This window comes from Orbicella franksi, chromosome 8 (assembly GCF_964199315.1).
Source record: "Orbicella franksi chromosome 8, jaOrbFran1.1, whole genome shotgun sequence".
Classification (NCBI taxonomy): domain Eukaryota; kingdom Metazoa; phylum Cnidaria; class Anthozoa; order Scleractinia; family Merulinidae; genus Orbicella; species Orbicella franksi.
Window position 1 is genome coordinate 9,988,170 of NC_138152.1, and position 12,875 is coordinate 10,001,044.

General features: G+C 39.5%; 1 pseudogene across 1 annotated transcript; it reads left to right on the forward strand.

Annotated features, from left to right (window-relative positions):
* Positions 1–715: 715 nt before the first annotated feature.
* On the forward strand, positions 716–9,932 carry LOC145495948 (uncharacterized; annotated as a pseudogene). The gene is made up of 6 exons (XR_014050493.1): positions 716–1,303; positions 1,832–1,943; positions 3,241–3,490; positions 4,188–4,979; positions 7,156–7,160; positions 8,560–9,932. The product of XR_014050493.1 is annotated as an uncharacterized LOC145495948 (transcript).
* The last annotated feature ends 2,943 nt before the right edge of the window (positions 9,933–12,875 follow it).

The following is a 12,875-nucleotide window of genomic DNA, read 5'->3' on the forward strand; positions in this document are numbered from 1 at the left end:
TTCTTTATTAAAAGAAAATTGGAGGATGTCTTTAGAACATTTTCTTAAAATTGATTTAAAGCCTTCTTTACTAATATTAGAAAATTTGACTATTCTATTCAGAAAATTCCAAATAGTTGGTCCCCTGTATTGTAAGGAACTTCTTCCTAATTCTGTTTTCACCCTAATAATATTAAATTGGTTACTGAGTCTTGTAGATCTTGTTGATTTAGAAAATAAATCTAAAATTTGTCTAGGAGCAGACCCTGTGAAGACTTGATGCATCTTAAGTAATATGCATCTCTTATATAAATAGTTAATAGGAAGCCACCTACATTGAGACAGGCATAAACTACCTTCTAATGAAGAAGGAAGATGATTAATAATTCGGCATGCTCGGGCATGAATATGATCTAATTCGTTAAGTAATGATTGGGAACAATTTCCCCATATTGATAATCCGTAGGTCACACTAGGTATAATATAGATAATATAGATACTGCAATAAGCAGGTCCTAATAAGACGACAATGCTACCTCTTCAACAAACTCCATTTTAGGTTGCTCAAAGTGTTGGCACTCTCAAGAACTCAACCATTTCCTCGCGAGAGAGTGAAATGCGAGTACAAACTGAAGCAAAAAATACCGTCGGTGACGTCACCGATGACAGCGGTGTAAGTTCTGGTAAAGATTCGACATTGATGATGGATATAGTCTCACCTACAGTGGACGTCCTAAAACATGCGTATCGGCGGTTGAACAACATGCTTAAAGGCGTGCATGGTGATGCTGAAAAGGCTGATGACGAGAGAGAAACCATAGTCACTGTAGATTTGTGGGATTTTGCCGGGCAGCACCTGTACAACGCTTCTCACCCTGTGTTCCTGTCACCACGTGCAGTGTATATCCTGGTGCACAACCTCAGCAAAGCACTAGATGCCCCAGCCCAGCCCTGTGTTCGACAAGGAACACGTGATCAATTTTTGGAAAACCCAACAACGAGACAAATCTGGAGAATCTGCTGTCATGGCTTGTAACAATCCACAGTATCAGACCAACAGGAGAGGAAATGATTGGCGACTCAGGCGGCAAGCTGCCCTATCTCCGACCTCCAGTGTTCATTGTTGGCACTCATGCTGATAAACCATTCGAGGATATCGAGGCTACGACATCAAAACTACAGCGGGGTATATCTGGTAAGGAATACGATAAGCATGTTATCCGACCATTCTTCAGTATTGACAACACGCTGGGCAAGAAGTCATTGGTGCGCAAGATGAAGAATTTGTTTGTCAAGCCTGCGCAAAGGCGTAAACGAAAAGCAGGTAAACGATTTTGTTGTGCTGGATCACTGATTGAAATAAAACATTTCAGCTTACAATGAACCGACACTTTATATATGACTATTAGCTAACTCAGGTTTAAGTCTGCATTTGGTTTATTCATGAAATTCATCAGTAAAGCAAATTGGTAAAACCGAGGATCTCTTCAAATACTGGCCATGCCTTTCTTAGAATTGACGTTGTTTTGTGTGGAGGGAGCAGTTTGAATATGTATTGCGGTAAAGATAGTTCTTGAAAGATTTACATTGTTTACATCCTCTGCCAAAGATATCGCAGAAGGTTTATTTTTGTTTTGGTTTAAAGGACCATTATTTTTATAGTATGTTTGTTTAATAATATCTTTCCTGAGCCATGTTCTCGAATTGTAGCAGAAAGTAGCACAAATCAGCAAACGTGTGTAGAGAAGACACAGGTAATAAGAGCTCATCTGTAACAACTGCCATTCACCTAGGACTTGACGATTAACTTCGTTTGGATGCTTTACAGCTTGTTGCCATTTGTAATTTACAGGGCGAGGAAGTGACACTGATGTTGCTAGTGACGATGGGATTCATGCTCTTCGGACCAAAATCATGGATGTTTTGAGGAAGGAGCCATACATGGGGGAGAAGATACCAGTCAAGTAAAGTGATATCGCAAGAGAAAGAGATCTTCACACCTTTGCGATAACAACAGTTGCACAAGAGGCCTGTAAAAAGGATTCAGTTGCTATGGTCTCCCATTGAGACCTTTTTGGGTTTCTTTGCAACTAAATTGGTTGCGAATGTCTCTTTCTTTTCAAGTCTTTCATTTATACCCTTTCGTATACTTCATAGTTGTGCACATTGGTAGTGTAGTAAATTTAGGGTCTGTCTGTCTGCAGTCATTTTATCACATCAACACAACTAGTGCTTCCATTTTCCCTCAATCTTTTCATTACTTTGTACTGACCGTATTTTCTCGATTAAACTCTATGGCGTTCATTTCAAACTTGGCCTTGTACATAGACCCGGCATTTAGTTTTCACTGCATGTTTTTGGTCTTGAGTTTATTAGCAAAGGTTTTTGTTTATCATTTTGGACAGCCATATATTTAACCGTTAGAGCTTAACCTAATACTACACCTCAAATAAATGCTGGAAGGGCTTATTTACAACTCTATCTTAGAGAACCAACATTTAATATAAAAAATACGATACTATCCTTGGAAAGAGAGTTTGGAACGTATATACTTTATTTGTAACTGCATTCATTGAAAGATGGAGGAGAGTATTTAGGCTATATAAGTGGAGAGAAGCAAGAAAATACCCTCCAATGGATTTAGTAAAGAAGAAATGCGTCTTCTTATCGAGAAACTAGGATTTCTGACGAGCCATGTCTTACATTTGATTAAACTTAAAATTTCTATGAAGTATTACATGGGGATTTTTCATGTACTTTCTTTCGAATTTTACAGGGAAAATATCCGTAAAGATCTCTCGATGGGAATTTTCCATTCATATGTCATCTTGATAACATATAGCATTTCCCAAGATTTTTTCTGTGAAATTTTCCTATTGGAACTATCAATTATCCCTCTCATGGAATTTTCGAAGCCCATGTTTTGGAATGTCATCGGTTAGGAGATTTCAATACAGCATACACTTTATCACCAAACTATAAAAACTCTTGGTTACAAAAAAAAAAAAGGAGACAAAATAAGAGAAAAATGAAAAATATGAATAAACAAGTAAACGGCGGGAACAAATCACTAAATCAATAAATACCTAGGAATAAAGTAAATTAGCAATAAATAATTGACTAGTAACTTTCAGGTGAATGTTGGCAATATGGTTGAAAGATGTTATGTTTAACTTTGTTTTTAAAAATTTTAAGGGGGAGATGTTTAATATATGAATACTTTTCGAAGCTAATTAGTTATTTTGTTTGATTGTTCTTTAGGTGGTTCAACTTCGAAAAGGTCGTTAAAGCTTTGGTAGCTGAGAATGTGTATCACATGAATGTGGAACAACTTCAAACGTGTGCCAAAGAAGTGTGCTTTATCGAGGATGAAGACCAGTTCTACGCCATGCTACATTTTTATCATGACCTCGGAATGATTGTAAAGCACCGCAGCACAGTCATACTGAAGGCGTAATGGTTAATTGAGCTATTCAAGATGCTGATAACCATACCACCCTTCAACAAAGCGGTACGAAGAGGTTATGCTTAGCTCTTAAAAAGCGTATCTTCTATACGAAACGCCTAGCGTATTCCCCAAGCAAACTCTTGGTCATATGGACCTACGTAGATTTTTATTGAGGACAGCTTTTAAATGAGATCTATTCCTCTGGGCGAAGGCAAGCGCATTAGGGGTGTGAGTTACTAAAGTAGCTATTTACCATAGATTAAAACTACGTTCAAATAAAGTCTCAAAGTAATAGCTTAAAATTTGGTAAAACTAAAAGGCTGTCGGGATAGTTAAATTTAGCAAGATTAAGGAAGGTTGTGAAAGACGGACCTGTAAAATGCGGGCTGAAGTCTTAAGATACATCATACCTCAGTGACAAAACTCTTTAGGAGAGGAGTTTTCCGTTTCTTTTCTCTTTTACCGATGCAAGTGAACATACGTGAGACAAATTAAAGAACGCAAGGTCCAGCAGGGTTAGAGTGAAAAATAATCCCTTAGCATTGTAGTATAATTCTGGCCTCGCTAACCATGAGTTTCTCCATATGTCAGTGGTTACAGCACTCAGCTGATATATGGGAGGTAATGGGTTCAAATCCCGTCGGGGACTCAGATTTTCTCTTGTCACATGTTCGGGACATGTTGAACGTTGTTTTCACAAATCTCCTTTGCTTCGGCAAAAAATATTTATGCAACGTAAGTGTGTTTTGTTTGTTGGTAGGATCCCGTAGAATCCAAGTACTGGCTGGAGGTAGAGACAAGCGGTGTCCTGAGCATGGAACTTGTCGATCATGTCTTTTCCAAATTCATTCAGCAAGGCCTTGTCAAGGAAGACATCTTAGACATGATGGAGCGATTTGGTTTGATCGCCAAGTTCTCAGCTTCGCCAAGTAATGTGAAGTACTTTGTACCCGCTCAGCTTAAGTCGCCACCTGAAGACCTTGCTAAACTGGAGCCATCGCCCACCGATCCTTGCCCGTTGTATCTTCATTTTGTGGATGGTTTTGTTCCGCATGGATTCTTCTCTCAGTTTGTTTCAAGATCGATATCTTGGTGTTCCAAGATTGGATCCGTACAACCTCCAAACCTGTACCGAGATGGAGCTTGGTTTGTTGTTGGTCGGCAAATAATACATGATATGATTGTGATTTGCAAAAAGAAGTTCATCAAGATTTCCCTCAAGCAAAGAGCTGAAGAGGAAGCAGTTCCAGTTTCGACATCGCCAGAAACAGCAAGAAGTGTGCGATCGTTTGTGGAAGACACTTTACAAGATTTGTTGAAGCAGTTTCAGTACCTTGGTAATCTGCGGTACGAGTACTGTGTTGCATGCCCCTACTGTCTGCAGGGACGTCAAGTGTGTGCAAACCACAGCCAAACCTTGTGCACACACGAAGATTGTTTGCACCTCCTTGAAATAAAACAAGGAGGACGCTTGATCTGCATGAAGAGCGTCAATGGCAAAGTGCTCACAGTTCGTGGTCTGGAAAAGTGGTACCCACAAGGAACAAGCCAGGTTTGATTTATGAATAAAAAGTAATGTATTTCACAAGTAATAACACCAGTGGTTGACATCGTAGTTCAGCATGGGTGTTGCAAATCAAACGCAAAAGGTATTATCTACCTTAAGTATAATTTTTAGAGGTGAATATTAGAATTGGACATTCTGTTTGGTCGAAAAGCTCATCATATGACGCTATATTCACCCCGCTAGAGCTTGGTTAGTAAGCTCGCCATCTTTGCCATCTTGGGAAGTAAACATGGCGGACAGTTGCTGAATGAAGTTTTCATTTATTCGAAAGACATCGCTCCAAGTCCAGGATATTTGAAAGGATGGAGAATTTTCACAATGGCTGCTGTCGCCCTTGGACCAAAAATCTTCTTAAGAGCTCGTATTCAAGGATTTTAAGAATCGTAAACGCAGTGGTTGCGTCGATCGCCAGCAGGTCAGATCGATTGACCGAAATTTATCTTTCTTCAAACTAAAGGCTTAAGCTACTCATTTTTAGGTGATGATGACAACTGTGAAGGAAGTCAACAACGATAAAACGAAGGTACCGGATGAATTTATTTTTCGTAGGTAGTGTTTCGCTCGTTTGTTTTGCTCCCGAACTCGATGATCGATGTACTACGGCTGCATACGTGTATGCACACGAACAATTGCGTCTGTGTTTTTATGTTTTAGTCCGTTATTTTGTAGTCCTTGACATTCACGTCTGAAAATTATACTTAAACAATTATTCGCCTCAGGCTCAGTGAACATTGGTGAATATTCACTTCGACTTCGTCTCGGTGAATATTCACCAATGTTCACTTTGCCTTTGGCGAATAATTAGGGACTTTAAGATACGCTACGGCGAGGTGCTACTACGGCTACTTTGGCCGCGAGGGACTAGGTTGACAACGGTGTTTTACCCGCCAAACTCAAGTGATTAAGATTTTGCTGTACGGCAACGGTATGTGCAGTCTCTACGTGTCTTTACAAAAATGATTACTGTACGGGTCCGCAAATGATCCCAGGACCACAAATGATCCCGGACCGGAAATGATCCCATATTGGACCGCAAATGATCCCGACTAAAAAAAAAAATGGCATGGATTTATATCAGAGGAAGGTGAGAACATGTACAAAAAATATGAACTAAAAACATCTTTTGTCATTTTACAAAAAAATATTCCACAGTTGCTGTTTTGTTCTTCGAACGGTACAGATCGTTTTCACTGTCACGCAATAAAAAAAAATAATAAATCGAAAACCCACCAATGGAAAAAGCTAAGAAATTGTGATGTACGTTAAAGAAGATAACTAAATAAGACACTTCTCCAAGTTTCAGGCCTGCGCGTTTCCCCAAACTTCAGAAATTCGTCGTAAATGTTTCCCAAAAATTTACAGAGCCCAGTAAGAAAACGCCATGTTGATATACATCCGTGGTACACCAATATGGCGGCTGGAATGTAGTGTAAACATCTGGCACTTACTTTGGCTTTCTAGGCGACTGATTATCAGTACTAAACAAACAAGCGCTTATATAAGCACTTTTCCTAATGCTCTAACTTCTAAAAAGGCTCAAAATCATGAGATAAGTATACATTTTTCAACAAATTCGATCGTAGCCTTGTGTCACGCAACCTCCATAACCCTGAAATTCAAAATGCTCTGGTTTCTAAACGAAGCACGCTAATTGTAAACAGATATAAATATACCGCTTCTTTTGCCTGATGAGGATAGAAATACGTCACGTGAAGACGATCTATCGAATTAGAAGTCTTTACATACTTGTAAACATTCTCGAAATCCCAGTGGCGAAAGTATCAAACATCTATCAAACAGCTAACACTCAAAACGAAGTGCAAGCCTTGGCCTTGCTTGGTCATGAAGCTGAACTTCATAACTACAGCTTGGAATTTTGGCTTCTTAGAATACTCAAGTAGTCATTTCCGAGGAATCAAAGCCAAAATACGACCGAGGAAAAATTACAAAATAAATTTGTTCAAATTTCCAGTGCTACACACTACGTGTTTTGCAACGTGATGAAGCGTTGTAGGCTTGTGGGTCTACTCAGGTGACAGCGTCTTCCTTAATAGTTGCTTCATGGTTAGATTTTAGTTTAAAACTTTCAGACGAGTGGCGTTAATGGCTGATAAAATGTGATTTAACTATAACACCAAACTATCAATGTTTAACAAAGGAGGATATGTAGCGTATGTTGCACTGATCATAATTTTACTGAGAATTGCAAGAAATGCAAGCCAAGTCGTGTTTTAATGATTGAGTGGTGATATTCATAACATCGTAGTTAGCAAAAAAATTTAGTCGAAAGTATGAAAAAAAAAGCAAGTTGTAAGCCACTATAATTATAACATGGCTTTAATAAAATCATCAGCATTCACGAGCGCCAATTCCTTATCCACACCATCCCACCATCCATGCCATTCCTGATTTTTTAGTCGGGATCATTTGCGGTCCCTATCGGGGATCATTTCCGGGCTGGGATCATTTGCGGTCCAATTTGGGGATCATTTGCGGTCCGGGATCATTTGCGGTCCTGGGATCATTTGCGGACCCGTACAGTACTTTCAAGGAAACCAGAGATCATTCTACTTTCATACGAAATAGGCTTGATTAATGACAATGATTTCCTTCTCCTGTATCCGTCTTATATCTCCCAGAACTCAGATTTGCCTTGTAGAACTTGATAGAACCGCCTGTAATTCCAACCACAAAACAAAATATAAACTCTGATATACTGAAAAAGCTCGATTTCAACACGGACAGGTTGTTCGTACAACGATTACGTGATAAGCCCGAAAATGCAAAACTTTCGATTATAATAAATACATTTTGAACGGTAACAAACAATTATTGTTCAGATTAGAACATACGAAGCTTTCTTATGATAAACGGCTGTTCGGCCCGATACTAATATGACTGAATTGATCCTCTCGCGGTAGGTATTAAAATCTTTCAAATTTTCGGTACAAATGACAAAGAAACAATGATCTTAGAACTGATTTTTATGATTGAGAACTTTATCTTCAAACTAGGCTGTTCAAACAGTTAAAAAAGCGTTAAAATGAGAAGTAAACTGCAGGCTTATACTCACGTAGTGAAGAGTACGTGAAACCAAGCACTTTCCCGTAGTAGAAAGGAAGGCTACGGCGGGAAAGCCGTACTGGTACGCGCGTCATGACGTCACCGGAAGTGATCTTCACTAACTGCCGTGGTACTACAGCCTAGCCGTACCATACCTTAAAGTCCCTATTGTTAAATATCAGGCAACAGTCGTCCCTATTACTTGTCTATGGGGAAGCATTTAAATTGAAGAATGCGGAAGTTATTCATGCAAAGAACTGAAGATCTGTTGAGGTCGCAATCAATAGTAATGGGATTCCGCTGTTTTGTTCACATCTGACAAGCTTGGTATAAAACCATCTGATAAATTTCCACACTTGTTCCCTTGTATTTATTTTGGTTTTCGTGACGCGCACCCAAGTAATCCAAGTTGAAGAAGTGATGCAGTCTTGCATTGCAGGAAAGAATTATCTCATGCCCGCTTACAATATAAACCGACAAAATTGGCTGCATTTCTATGAAGACGTTTTCATTCTCTTGCCACTGTAGCTGGTAAATCCCAGGGCAAGCCAGCACAAGGTAATCTAGGGACGTCCGATAGAGTTTTGAATGTAACTCTCTTAGCCAGTGAGTGGCGTTCGTCAAAGGGGGGCTTGTCAACCATAAGCAGAGAGCTTGCCTTACAGCTGGCGCAATTGAAGGTACACGTCACTCTATTAGTCCCACAGTTTGCCTGCTCTGAAGAAGAAAGGAGGGTCGCTAAAAGCCAAAATATTGCCATTAGAGAAGCAGAGAGACGCCCGGGCTACGACTCCCTTGAATGGTTGAGCTTCCCACCAAGAGACCTTGCCATTGACGTCGTTCTGGGTCATGGAGCGAAGCTTGGTAAACAAGCCCAGGTCATTAGAGAGTCGCACAGTTGTAAGTGGGTCCAGGTAGTGCATACTGCACCCGAGGAACTCGGAATGCACAAGAATTATCCCGAGGCCATTTCGAAAGGTGAAGAGAAGAACAGAACCGAAGTAGACCTGTGCAAGTTGGCCAATGCTGTTGTGGCTGTTGGACCCAAGTTGAAGGAAGCCTACTCTGCTTACCTGCGATCGTGCAAAGAACGCCAAGATGTAATTCAGCTAACTCCAGGTATTTTCAGTGAATTTTCAGTCGTAAAGCAAGCCACTTTCGACAGCGAGAAGTTTAGGGTGCTGATTTTTGGCCGCGGTGATCAAGAAGTCTTCAGTCTCAAAGGATATGACATTGCTGCTAAAGCAATAGTTGAACTGGGAGACAGCTCGTACCGTCTGATATTTGTGGGCGCACCAGATGGAAAAGAAGAGGACGTCGCAAACAAGTTGCTGCACTGTGGAATCTCTAAAGATCAACTGGTGGTCAGGAAATTTGTCCAAAACAAGGAGAGATTGAAGGAGTTGTTTTGCGAGGTCGACCTTGCTATCATGCCGTCCAGGACGGAGGGTTTTGGACTGACTGCGCTGGAAGCCTTGTCTGCTGGTCTTCCCATTCTTGTGAGTGGAAACTCGGGTTTTGGAAATGCACTGCGTTCGTTACCATTAGGCAAGCCATTTGTGGTGGAGTCAGCCGAGACTAAAGAGTGGGCCAACGCAATCGAAGCTGTCCGTCTGAAAGAGCGAGCAGAGCGGTTGCAAGAGATTCGAAGCTTACGAACAAGCTACGATAATGAATTCAGCTGGAAGGAGCAGTGTGAAGCTCTTGTTCGAAAAATGTGGCGGTTAGTTCATGGTAAGACTTTCATTCGTCGCGAAGTTTGCTCTGTGGGTCCAATATAATGGAATTGTTAAAAGTTATTTCAACACATGTCGTTTGGAAAGTAAAGGTTAGGCTTTTTCTTGGCCTTATTCTCGAAAGGTGATGTACACTTTATGAAAAGGTTTTTTCAAGATGAATGTAAATATGTATTGTGGTTAAAGACCTCTGAACGAAAATATTCGAAATATTGAAAAACAAGTTCTCTAGATGACAAGTCAAATCAATCGCGTGCAGAACATATCGTATCAATTCATTGCACAGAAGACATTTCGCAGTCGCCAAAATAATGTAGAGGATTATTTGAAATAATTGATACCACTCTTACAAGCAATGTATAAATTTTACACGTGGGAGAAATCTTGTCAGAGGAAAGAGATTTGTGTGAAAGACGTGAAGTGCTTAGTTTTCGGAACCAATGTTTTGGAAAGTTTATCAGAGAAATGAAAACAATTCTAATTAGTTTCTGTATATACGAAGACGATTACTTTAAGTTTCATTTGAATACAAACATAAAACAACAGTTATCCACTGGATAGTGATTTAACCGGTGGATAGCGTTATCTGCCCTTTGATCAACTGACCCCTGTTATCCACACTTTTCATAGTTTTTCTTGAACTGGAAGCAAAGTTTAACGATCTAGGGATAACACTCGCTCTACAAGCGAATCCCTGCATCAAAGATTTGGTGCCAATCCTATGTGAACAGTAGTGCTTCTGATGGCTAGTAACTTTTTCTTTATTATTGCTAAGAAGTTTTGGTTTGTTTTGGACTGTTAACAAGTTATTCGTCTCAAATGAAATCTTCTTTATACAAAATATGTACACTCGTCAGTGGCAAATCTTTCTTGTTACTCATAGTTTCTACCAGTTGTTTATTTGTTACATACACTGTTCTCTCTCACAGGTTAACAAGGCTAGACCGCTTCACTGTGGCGATACATGACTCAAGAAACTCCTGAGGAAACAATGAACTGTTGCAACTTTTTAAAACTGAAGGAAAGAATGCGTTTGCCGGAAGAACTTTATGTTAAATTAGCATGCACATTGTGTAGCACAGGTATTATACAACTGGGAAATAAGTTTAAAAGCGTAACTTCTAACATCAATGTCAGTTGAAGCCCGTCTCAAGAGCACTCAGTGCGATGAACTCATTATTACGGGCACTTCTTTCGACCAGAAGAAAACGCCTAGTCAGTCATTTTCTTGTTATTTTTTTAAAGAATCCCTTGAATACGACCACAATATTATGATTTAGTTGTAGTGATAGTAACGGGATTCCACTGTATAACCTCTTAGAATTCTGAGATGTTATCATACAGAAGTAGCTTAAAGTTTTACGTTTCCCAATTTTTTAATTTGACAAATAGTCCATTTTAGCTTCCCGTGCTACACGAAGTCTTTGCAAAACATTCCAAAAGACGGGTGCTTTGATGATATATTTTTCACGCAAAGTATTAACACTTTTTAGTTTGAGAATTTATCGTATAGTGTAGCTGTCGCTAAGAATTTAAGTTTACACTCTGTGTTTCGGAAAAGGTCGAACATTTTCATAAAAGACCTACATGTGATAATGTAAAAGGCGATTATATTATTCCAAATGAGAAACAGAATCAAGTATATAAATAGATTTTGAAAAGAAAGTTTGAAACAGTATGGTATTTTATATCTTCAAAAAGTTAACCTGTAAATATGTCCTAAAACTTAGCCTGTTTAATTTTTGTAGGGTTCTCCAATTAACCCTGTGGTACAAGTGAACCTTGAATAGGAACGTGTCCAAGTAAATAGGCCCTTTGCAGCTGGGGTCACGTGACCAAATTTTTCCTAAAAAATTTTTGTATTATGGACTATAAGTAAAAGAATGCCAGAAATGGAAAGAGCGCATCGAAAATACCAAAATGGCCAAGTTTGAGGCCCCAGGAAAAAACGAGTAAGTTTATACCATAGTTTGAATTTTCGGAAAATTTAGAGGATTCGTATGGAAAATGTTGCTGGAGAGCAAGGTCTTGCTCTCCAGCAACATTTTTCCATACAAATCTTCTTATTCTTTCAAAAATTCAGACCATCATAAAATCTCATTCTCTGATGATGGGGGCCTCAAACTTGGCCATTTTGATATTTTCGACATGCTTTTTCCATTTCTGGCATTCGTTAAGTCATAGCCTATAATTTTATGAAAAGTAGGTCACGTGATGGCTTAGCTGCAAAGGGCCTATTGATTGAAAGACTGATCAATTCATTTAACGATCGTCAAGGTCGCGCAGGACCTTCACCCACGAATAAATTTATATGATTTTTATAAACCAAAATTGTGGGAAAGGTGTCGCCTTTTAAACATTATTTTTTTAACTCTCTGAAACATTTTTAGAATTCGAATTCGCTAAGAATTAACAGGAATATTCGCGGATGACTGTTATCTTCCGGGCACATCGTGTGTTACCGTGATACTTAAAGCTACTAAAGTTAGAAGTACGTAAACTTTGATTTTGTACCCGAAGCTTTCAGCTCCAGGAGCTTAGTGAATTAAATTGGTTTATAGCGTAGATTCAAGTTACAAGGTAAAAAGTAGGTTATGGGCACTTCAAGATTGCATAGAGAAACAATAAATATTAATGGAAAGTCCAGTGGTATTATAGTGATAACGGGCGGAGTATGGAAAGGTGATGAGAAGCTCTAGTGCGCTGGACTCGGATCGAGCGGTCCTGGTGCGAGGCCTGGCCAGAGTCATTGTGTTTTTCCTGGGCAAGACTCTTCTAGCCTGCGTTGCAGCCGGACGTGTCATAAGATCCCCGATATAGTCCGTCTGTGAAACGGCTCCCAAAAGCTTGTTCTGATATCCCGCATGGATACACGGATCTATGTATCCGTTTCTGATTGGCTAGTTTCTTACGCGCCTTGTGATTGGTCATATTCTTGCGAAATATATCACGCAATGCTAACAATAGAGTGACAGGCCTACACAACTCCCATCCACGTGTATTAATAAATAGCCGCTTTGAAAATTTTCCTCGAAGTAGTATATCTCTAAGGATCTGCCCCTTTTGTATGATACGATAGGGG